This window comes from Choloepus didactylus, chromosome 1 (assembly GCF_015220235.1).
Source record: "Choloepus didactylus isolate mChoDid1 chromosome 1, mChoDid1.pri, whole genome shotgun sequence".
Taxonomy (NCBI): Eukaryota; Metazoa; Chordata; class Mammalia; order Pilosa; family Megalonychidae; genus Choloepus; species Choloepus didactylus.
The window spans coordinates 250,642,791-250,654,739 of NC_051307.1; positions in this window are offsets into that span (position 1 = coordinate 250,642,791).

Sequence of the window (11,949 nt, forward strand, 5' to 3'; positions counted from 1 at the left end):
TTAACCTGTATTCACAGAGAAAAGAAGAAAGAAACTTAAAATAAATAAGAAAAGTTGTTAATAAAGTTAGTGTGTGTAAAATTTACATGAGTTAAAAAAATGAGACAAACCTTTAATATGAGAAAGACATGATTTATAAAATAAAGATTGCATGACTTTGAAAATAAACATTTTAATTTTTTTCTTCAAAACTGAAAAATGTTCATAATGAAAAACTGAAATTTATTCTTGAGAAAAATTTATCTGCAGAGTGGCAAAGTATGTCAAAATAATCAAGAATGAACATGAATAGAAGGAAGATAGTTAAGAGAAAGTGTGGTGGCTTGGAACTGTGTACCTCAGGAACACATGCTCTTACACTTAATGCACTTCTGTGGGTATGAACCCACTGTCAACGGGATCTTTTGATAAGGTCACTTCAGTTTAGGTGTGGCCCAGTCCAGTCAAGAAGGGTCTTACTCCCATTACAGGAAAGGTCACAGAGGGATAAAGCCACAGGGAGCCGCCATTAGCTGGAAGTCAATGGAACTGGAAGCCAGGAAAGGCCTCCATGTGCATCACCATGAGACAGAAAGGCCAGGGACCAAGGATCACCCAGCAGCCAGCCCGAGAACGCCACAGTCTTCTGGGAGAAAGCAGATCCCTGGTTTTGGACTTCTCCTAGTCTCAACACTGTGAACCAATTAATTCCCATTGTTTAAGTTAACCCATTGTATGGTATTTGCTTTAGCTGGGAAACTAAAACACAAAGGAATAAAACAAAATTAATTCATTACAAGATATATAGTATTTAACTGATTTATGATTACCTATAATTATAAATCAAAACCACTTTTCATATGAAATTACATACAATTATAATTAAATATTATATATCATAAATATATTTTCTTTCTTTAATTAGAAGAATCCATGTTATAAACCCAAATATCAGCCTTCAGTGATCCTACCTAGAAAAATAATAAAAAGAATAACAGCAGCTACTATCTAGTCATGCCTGACTTCTGTAAGAATCTGGCTTCATCATATCTAAATAAACTCAGCTTGTTCTAGAAAACATTTTTTAACCCAGTTGTCCAAGGTGTCAGAATAGTGCCTTTCTTCCGTCCTCTGTTTATTTTCTTCAATATCAAATATACACCAAGTATATTTCAGTCCTGATTTCACCTGCAGTTTTCTTAGTCATCTGCATTGACTTGTAAGGCTCTCCATGTCACCCTTGTTTTCTGACTCCTCAACCTAAGCAAATAAGTAAGTTTTGAAGAGAACACAAAGATACAATGTAGAGGGTAGTCTCAGAAATGAGTTTAAATAAAGGTGACTACAAATGTTAAGCCATGCTCCGGAACTTAGATACATCTGAAAGTTATTCAGCTTTTATCTAATTAGTATCTACAAGGGAAAATGTGATGTATGAAAATGGAAGTATTTTCTGGACAGGACTGTCCCTCTAGTGAAAAGGTCAATATATTTAAAAGGTACATTTAAAGATTTATCCTCAGAAGTGGTTTTCTTCAAAGGATACATTTTTCTCAGAACGAATAAATGCAGCTTTTTCTTAAAACTATGATTGATGTGGAGACAAAGAAAGTAAAAATGTACAAAAGTAAAATGAACAAAGAAGGTGAATGGAGCTGTTGGAATGATGCTATTTATCCTAGGGAAAGACTGGTATAGAAACAAGAAGGTATTCTATGTTTTCAAATAAGCTCTTCAACCCAAAGCTAGACAATAGGTATGAATTTTGTGGAATTTTTGTGGATTTTGTGGGATTTTTTTCCTCCCCTTTGAAGTTTTCCTTCACAATCAATTTTTATTTGAATTCTCCTGATTTAAAAATGTGTTAGATGGTTAGAAGGAGTAATTTTACATTGAAACTTGTATCCCATGACAAATATGACAAATTTTGATTATGCCTGAGGTGGAGCCAGGGAATCTGAACATGAAAATACAAACCATGTAATTGTGATGTAAGTGGTCACCTGATGATGTAAGAGGGACTCGACCACCAAGGGACATCCTGCAGCTGCACAAGCAGCTTCTAGCAAGTGCTAAATGCCCCTATAATTTTTTAACTACTTAAATGGTGTGGATTCATAGAATACAAGATTATTTGTTTTCTACTGCATTTATTTATTCTTTATAATGATTTACTTTATGACTACATCAAACTTAACCAGACAATTTTGACTGACATTTTTTTCTCTGCCATGCCAGACTTTCATGTATAAGTTAAATTTTAAGTTCTAATTTCAGTTACAAACTTTGTTAATGTACCCAAAGTGGTGTTGTTTTGACTTGGTAATTAAAATTCAGTCATTTATTCCCCAGAGAATTCCAGTGATTGGTACATTCAATCTAACAGTATTCCTGTCAAGTCTGCTTTATCTGCATTAATGCAATTCAGATTCCCATTTCATTTTAAGTAGCATTTTCCAAAGTCCTTATGCTTCATTTTTTAATGCTAAAGCCATTTTTATGTCAAGTGATAACTATTGTAATGAATCTTGATTGCAAGTCTGCAGATTATTCTCCCTCCTGCAAAAGAAAACTTGTCATAAAGGCACACACAAAATATATGTCTTCTGGGTTTTCCTTTCAAAGCTTATACTACTTGTATCAAAATTGGAAAATACCAGAAAATATGTAATTAAAAATGTATCAGTGGGTGGAAAACAAGAATGTGTGCCAGGGAATCCTTTATTTCTCCTTTAAATTCCCTATATTTAACTTATTATTTCATTATAGTAATCTAGGAGATATATGTACTTTCAAAGCCAGGGCATTTAAACACAGAAGACAAAATTACTTTCATCTGTTTCTCTGAAAAGTATTAGCAATGTTTGCGAATTGATTCCTACTGTCTGTGGAAATGACAATATTTTCTACAAAGTAAAGTTAAAGAAAGTTTCCTTTAGAACTCAAGATACACAAGAAATCACCATATCCTGATGAAGTGATATTTATCTTGTAGATAAAATTCCAATAAATATCCATTTGCTTATGTGTTTAGAAACAGCCTAACATGCATCACGAATTTCAAATGCCTTGGGTTCAATTACTCTCCTCTTTTACAGAAAGACCATACCACTATTTTGGTATTTATTTCATTATATCTGGAGCACATACCATATGTAGACATTATGCTCAAAGATAGCACAGAAGAGGAGAGGTAAAAGAAAAGGCTAAGATATGGAACATGCAATAAAAATATTTATCAATTTAGGAGAAAGAAAAATAATTTTTAAGAAAACGATTCTCATCAAACATATATGTAAAAAATTATAGTGCATGCAAGCAATATCCCCATATTTCATTTTTTCTTCACCAATCTCTTCAGCACAAAGGTAAAAGAAAAGATCCAAAAAGGTTGAAGCTGGTGTTTTTAGATTTGTGATCCAGATGTAACCCAGAATTGGCTCCATCACAAGAGTTGATAAAACCTGAGATTAAGCGAGAAAAGAGAGAATGGGAGAGATTGAAACAGTCACAATTCTGTGGCAATAAAAGAAAGATGGAAGCTAAAATTGGTTCACGGCTGCCATGGATCACTGGTGCTTCACTGTCTTCTCTCAAAGCTTCTGTCAGCGTATTTCAAGCCCACTCAAAGAAAAGTGTCTCCCGATTATTACAGTTTATTTTCTAACGCCTCAGCAGGTTTGGTTTAAACTATTTTATGTTAAAACTGATGCATATCATCTCCTCACTAGTCGTTAAACCTGATGTAGATATTAACAATATTGTTTCATCTGTACATGTTCACCAACTAGCACCGGGAAAGTAGTTGGTTTCCCATGAATATTTTTCTTAAAACTGATTAGGAGGAACAAAAATTACAGTGGCCTAAAATAAAAAAAAAAAAAAATAAGAGGTCAGGAAACATTCGGAATAATTAAATATGACAAAAAGACTTGCAGAGAGGAGTTTTAGGACATTAGTAGTCACTGAAGCTAGATTAAAAAGAGGCACTTTAAAAGGGAATCAATAATGAGAAACCAATGTTCAATTTTTGGCAATATAAAAGAAGGAAACGGAGTTTAGAAAGGGTGGCAAGAGTATGCTGAGAATGTTAAGCAGAGGACAAAATAAGAAAAAGATCTGAGAACATACTGGAGATGTCTGGTTTTAGAAGAGGAGGAAAAGACAATTTTCTTCCTAGAAGACAAAGGAGATCTAATGAAAAGTAGTAGCAGAAGCAGAGAGATGTAATGGTAACAAATAACAATGAAAGTAATAATAATAGTAATAATTGTATATATTCAAATTTTTATCGAAGCATTTCTAGGAAATGTGCTAATACATATTTAGTCCTCTCTACAACTCAATGCATTAGATATGCTTTCACATGTTACTGAAGATCTTTGAGATTAGAGAGGTTAAATGGATTTTCCAAAGTCTCACACCTAGAACTTAGTAGATTCGTAGAGCCATATTTTTTTAAACTTTTTACTGCAGTACAATATATACAACTCAAAATTTCCCATCTAAACCCCTCTCTAGTGTAAAATTTAGTGGTATTAATTATTTTCACAATACTGTACTATCATCACCAACATATCCATTATCTAAACCTTTTCATCACCACAAACAGAAACTGTGCACCCATTGAGTAATGACTCCCCATTCCCCCCACACTTTCCTCTGTTAACCCATAATCTCCTATCTGTCTCTATGAAGTTGGTTTTTCTAAGAGTGAAACAAGCCAGATGCAAAAAGATAAACATTGCATGATTTTGCTTATATGAAACAGCCAGAGCCAGTACTTTTAACCACCACACTGCCATCTCTCATTTGTTTCTATGTGCCAACTAGGTGTTACAAACTTGAGAGAATTACATTTCTCTGAATCCCTTGCCAGCAGGGTTTTGGTTTCTATTCAGCTAAAGAGAAGAATTCCTGTGATATTTTCAAGGTAGAAGTAAAGCACAGGCTAATCTTCCCCTTCCACAACCCAGTGGATAGATAGTGTGCCGGTTTGAATGTATTGTGTCCCCCAAATGCCATTATCTTTGTAGTTTTGTGGGGCAGAAGTTTTTGTGCTGGTTGGATTTGCTTGGAATGTGCCCCACCCAGCTGTGGGTAATGATTTTGATGAGATGTTCCCATGGAGGCGTGGCCCCGCCCATTCGGGGGTGGGCCTTGATCAGTGGAGCTATATAAATGAGCTGACTCAGAGGGAAGGGAGTGCAGCTGGGAGTGATGTTTTGAAGAGGAGCAAGCTTGCTAGAGAGGAACGTCCTGGGAGAAAGCCGTTTTGAGGCCGGAGCTTTGGAGCAGACGCCAGCTGCCTTCCCAGCTAACAGCGGTTTTCTGGATGCCATTGGCCATCCTCTGGTGAAGGTACCCGATTGCTGAGGTGTTACCTTGGACGTTTTGTGGCCTTAATACTGTAACTGTGTAGCAAAATAAACCCCCATTTTATAAAAGCCTATCCATCTCTGGTGTTTTGCATTCTGCAGCATTAGCAAACTAGGACAGATAGTGAAGCATCACTGATGTGAGGTTTTCAGTTATTTTGGTGCAAATCATTCCATTTAGGGCTGTAGCCACCCCTGATCATTGGCAGTTACTAACCTGTGAGACTTATGACCTTTGGGGCTGGTTCCTCCAGACCTCCCAAGAGTATATTAGTTTTTTACTGCTGTATAACAAATTACCACACAGTTAGCAGCTTTGAACAATGTACATTTTATTAGTCACATATTTTAGGGGCCAGAAATCATGGCACTGCTCACCTAGGTCCTCTGCTCAGGGTCTGCTCAGGGTCTCATGAAGCTGCAATCAGTTTGTTGACCAGGCTGTGTCCTCATCTGGAGGCTCTACTGGGGAATAATCTAATGAGAAGCATTCCAAGTTTGTTCAGGTTTTTTGCATTATTCATTTCCTTGCAGCTGCAGCACTGATGGCCTCATCTTTTTTTCTGGCTGTCTGCTAGAGACCTCCCTCAGGTCTTAGAGGTCCATCACGGTTTCTAGAGCTCGTCTGCAGTTCCTGCTACATAGGTTTCTCCACCAGGGTCGCTTACATCCCAAAGTTTTCAAGGAGATTCTCTGGCTTCAGTCTGCTCAGATTGAGTGCTATAGATGATTACTTAATAATGGGAGTGATATACCATCACTTTTGCCACATTTTAGTGGCTAGAATTCAGTCCCAACTTCCATCCACACTCAAGGGGAAAGGATTTCTCAAAGACATGGACATCAGGAAGCAGGAAGTCATCACAGGTCACAACAGAGTTTGTAAGATACGTAAGCACTTCATCCCTTGTATAAAAATCCCTCCTGCTTGAATCCCCCTGCGGTTTCTCTTTTTATGACCTAACCATGGCACTGTTAGAATACAGAAAATATCTATCCCCAGATAGCATAGTATGCGGAAATCTGCAGGTCATTTGTATGCATAATCATATTTACCTTTTCTCTAGAAAATGCATACCAGCAGGATCACCCTTAATCCTATGAAAACATGATAATTACATTCCAATATTGTTGTTAATTAGTTAGCTAATCCAAGTAAAAGGAGAGCATCACAAAGTTAATATAAAAATAGTCAAACACTATCTTTTTTAGGCACAACTAAATGCTTAGATTTCCTTAAATTGAACAATCTTGCCTTGAAAGATTATCTTGCTAAAAGATATCAATAAAAGCAGGTTTTGATTAAAATTAAAGAAAGATTTTTTTTTCTCAATAGAATATGGATGGAAATGAACTGACCTTCAGATGTTATATTCAGAATCTTGGATTTGACAGGTTCTTCCAAATAAACCATCAAATGATATCAGTGTATATCCAATGATTCAGATAAAAATAATCATGCTGGGGTTGAATCATGTCCTCCACAAAAGACGTGTTCAATTCCTAAACACAGTCCTTTGGGTTTGGACTCATTTTTGAATAGGATTTTCAGAGATAGAGTTTAGATAAGGCCAAACTGAAGCAGGGTGGGTCGTAATCCATATGACTGGAGTCCTTATAAGAATTGGAAACCTATACAAAGACACTAAAACTCAATGAGAAGTAGGAGCCAAAGCAGGAGAGAGAGATCACCATGAGACAGCTGGAGGGCCCAACTTTGGAGAAAACAGCCTTGCCAACACCTTGGTTTCGGATTTAACAGCATCCAAAACCAGGAACCAATAAGTTCTTGTTTAAGACAACCATTGTGTGGTATATGTCATAGCCTCCCTAACAAACTAAGACATGGTAGAAAGTTGGGTTTGAATATATTCTCTATCAGAAAGTATTAAGTTTGATAGAGAAGTAAGTCAAATTTTAATACTTTGAATGTTCTTTGCATGATTTGAATTGGTTGATTGGGAAATGTTAACAGGAATGCTCTCACAAAGTACACACCTAAGAATGATCATTTTCAAAGCTCATATTTTAAATATTTATGATGCTTTTTACAATTCTAGGAATCACATCCCCTTATGTGTCTTAATAAAGTCTTCCACACTGGGTAAAATTTTTGTCTGAGAAGTGCTAACAGGAATGATGGTACAAATAGCATACCTAATAACAATTATTCTAATCATGCCCACACATTAAAGTTTTGAGAAAGTTATTTTGATCCTTATTCTGTTGCCTCATTGAGTAAAGCTCCAGGACTCACATTTCCTTATGTTACTTAATTAATGGTCAGCAAAAAGATTATTTGGCAAGGTGGTCAAATAGCTGTGGTAATGTAGGTAGATTGTGTCTCAGCACATATTAGTTGATGTAAATTTACAACAAATTAGGAAATAGCAGAGTAACAGAAGAACATGTGTGGTAAACAAACAGTTTAGCAAACCATTTAATGATTATTTGGCAATAAATTGCAGTAGAGGGAACATGAAAATTACGCATTAGGTCTGGAATGTTCTTTCTTGTAAACACTTACAATGAGGTGGTTAAAAGATTATCTGCTTTTTATGTATTTTATTCAGCTGTTTGAAGTTCTTTATCCAGATTTCTGGCAAAGACTGATTCTCAATCAGAAGACATTGCCTTTGGTAATTTAACATTAAATTACAATTAAGATGATTTTTTCTTACCTGAACAAAAGAAAGACACTCAACCTGAGGAATTGTGTAGTAAGTAAAAATATACTTATTTGTACTTGAAGTTAAAAATAAATGAGTTTCTGAATACAATTAATTACTAAAAGTGTTAGTTATTTATTTCAAGCAGTAAAACTTTTTTTAAAAATTGAATTTAGTTAAAAGCATATTTATCATACGTTCTAAATAATTTGTCATTTACATGAGTGACAGGAAGTGAACTAAAATAGAAAAGTAAATGCAGAAGACATCAAGTTGAAGTAGTCTTCATGTACAGTGAGTGTATATATGTGTACATGTAGCTATACTTAATATTTTTGTCTTAATTTTCTAGTTTTTCTTAGTAGAAGTAATTTTGACTTTAAAAATATGAAATCTTAGACCCATGGAAATAAAATAACTTGCCCATAACAACACAGATAGCTGTGATAGATGGGGAGCTAGAACTCATTTTTCTAGGCTCTAGGGCTCTTGTACTTACCAGAAAAGCCACTTCATCCATTAATTAGTTACTTGCTGTGGACAAGGGCCAGTTGTGGCAGTGGGGCCAACAGGGGAATCCAATGTCCAGGGATAGAAGTGTCAGTGGTGTGATCTACGTTGTCAAGTTTGCAGCAATAGAGGCAGCAGAACCTAACCACAGTCTCTGTGGCATGATTTGACTATGATTCTTACCGTACAGTCTCCCTTTTTCTGGTGTCTTTTCCCAAGAGACTTATTCCCCAGAAACTCTGGGGCTTCTGTGAACTATCTATTGTTCAGTGTCAAAAAAATGAATTCCTGCTGTACAAAGAGTCAGCTTCAGAACTTGCAACTAAAATCTTCAGTGATATGGTCTTATATCTATCTTATATCTGTTTTCAAGAACACATAAAAATGCTTGCACTAAAAAAGAGGAGAAGGGAAAAACACAAAACACAACACTAACAGCAACAAAAACAAGAAATGTGCTTAAAATTATAAGAACAAAAACTTTAAAGGCAAAATTAGTAACTATTTAATTACATGAATTAAATGTCTAGTAAGTCATGGCATATTTCATCATCTACTCAACCACAGCTCAAGTCGTATGGCAATGTATATGATGTTCAATGTGGGCTAAGGATATATTTTAATGCTATATAAGTTTACATTCCAAAGTCATATTACAAACTCCATCAATACAAAACATTCTTTGTAATAAGGCATGCTTTATTTTATTTTATTTTTAAGGCATGCTATCTTAAGAGTTACAATTTTTACTTAGAAGTAGTTCAGGAATATTGAGTATAAACTGTCATCAACATCTTTGTGGACATGCAAATTTTAGATTATAAAGGGATTTTTTTTTTGACAGGGAGATATGATGAGGAGCAGAAGAAAATATAAAGTTCAGTTGACTGGAGTTGGGTGGTAGGGAGTTCGTGATATAAAAAGTAATATTTGGAACATCGCCATATAAGTTTTCATAAGGCAAATCCTCTTTATTACCACACTGGACTATGAACAAGCCTTGTTTCTGAAACTCAGCTCTGCCACTGAAAGTCACATGACTTTGGAAATGTTTTTAACCATATTGTGTCTTAGTGTTCTCATTAGCAAAACGATGACAGCGGACTAGTGGGAATATAAAAGATTACCAAACTTTAATGATTATTTACTTTGCATATTGAACAAGTGGGACTCATCAGGTATTAATAGAAAATAACTTCATTCTTTTCTTTCCTTATCCATTATAAACTCTATGGACTTGATTTTGCCTTAAAACTTGGTTGAAATCTGGTCCTACCCTCATTGCTTTTCTAATCACTCCTAGGAAATAAATGTTTTTTTAATCCATTTTAGACTCCTCAAACTATTTTATTTCAGTAATTAAATGTCCAATCATTTAAATTTTGCTTTCTTTCTGTTCATGGGCTGGGTTTTCTTCAGACTAGCTGCTGCCCTGGGAAAGGGATGGAGGCAACTGGTCAGCACCTTCTCAATTTTCCTAACTGGAGTTACAGCTCTTCCTCCAGTGTTTAAGATGAAGTAATCTATTGATGCTTTCTGGGCATGGTTAAAGCTGAAAAATCATCTCTCTTATATTACATATGTATCCTACTGAGTAAACCTTCCACTATTTTTGAGTATCTCCTAGCTAAAAACTGCCATTTCCTTCATGTTAACCGAATGCATATCCAATACCTAAATTCTTAAAATACACTCCCCCAAACTTATGAATACACTTTCAGCATTTTTTGTTGAGTTTACTCTCATTGCATCTGCTTGAGTAGATGTTTAAATAGTCCCACACATTCATTCATTCATTCACTCTCTCTCCCTCTCCCTTTCCCTCTCTCTGAGTCTCTTTCTCTCTCTCTCGCCTATTGGACACATTCACACACCGTTTACCTGGACAAATGCTTCACCCAAGCAGTGACGTCTCCTTACCATGCTACCAGAGCAGCTAGTCAGTCAGTCTTTCAGGCTTTAGATTTCATGGAAAGAAGTCAGACATCCCTGTAAGCATCACCTAAGTTCCAAGGTACATATATAAAGCTGTTCTAGTGGTCCTACTGGAACTCTTTCTTCAAGGCTTGAGCAGTGAGTAAAACTTGCCCCAACCTCTCTATGGAAGGGTGAGACTGATGACACATAGGTGCTTATTTGAAAAATCCGTCTTTTAATTTCCAAAGACTCCACTCAACCTTTCCAAGTTTTTTCATAGGTGGTTTGTCATGTAAGGTTTGTAAACCAATTCTCAGATGAGCTTTAGCAGTTTCTGGTGTTATGAGTTCATGTCTCCCTTTGGATTGTGTAAGCTATTGGAGCCTATCATCTGGTGACCTTAGCCAAAACTGAGGCAGTGACCATTTCATTTAACTTCCTTTTAAAACTGAACACTATTTAGCAACTGTCAAAATGTTCTTTCCTGTAAAATGTGTCAACGATTGAGAAAATGATCATTATCACTTTCCAAATCTGGTGTTCTGATCTGAATAAGCAGGATGTAAAACTTGTTTCTTTAGTAAAATAATAATATATAAATTACTAGGAAATGCACTTTTAAAATCTGCCTATTAGAAGCTCACAATGTCTTTACAATGTTAAGCCTCTGAAAAATTCTGCAATAAAGAAAGCCATTTAACTCTGTTTAACACAGTATTTTCAAAACTGTGTTTTTCTTCTGTTGAAACAACTGTTAACATTCTGTGGAATAGTGTGGCATTCTATACAATATTAGTTTGGGGAGAAATACTGTTAAGTTTTCTAGTTAAGGACTATCTATTCTTATAATGCCATATTGTTAATATCTAGGCTGGCAGTACCATGGCAAATTATATTGATTTAGATTTTTTCTTTAACACAGGATATCCAGATATTGTAGAAAGATTAATGTTAAGAGTTAAGCTTTCTAAAAGTCATATATCTAGTTAAGGAAGACAGTTTGAAAAGCTGCAATACAGTACCACATATTATGTTCTCACAGTAATTACAGTAAACATTTGCTGAGTGTCTACGATGAGGCAAGTACAGTGCTAAACACATCACATGCATTACCCCACTGAGTAATGTATATATGAATGTCCTCAACTTGCAAATTAAGAAACTCATGTTCAAACAACACAAGTAATATCCTCAATATGGGAAAATCCTGATAGAAAGATATACAATGGTTACTAACAAACGGAACTGCCCAGATGTAAAGAGACTAAGATTATGGAAAATATCATTTGGTTTAACTTTTCATAATTGAAAAGCTTTTCCACCCAAAGAGGAAGCATGAGTGGAGATACGGTGAGTGAGATTACGTAACGTATTTGAAGAACTGCAAGTGTTTGGTAGGACTTCGCATAAATTTCACCTGGGAAGAAGCGGGCACTTGCAAAGCTGTGGAAGTAAGCTACAACACAGCGGAATAATCAAGAGGTGATATCAGCACG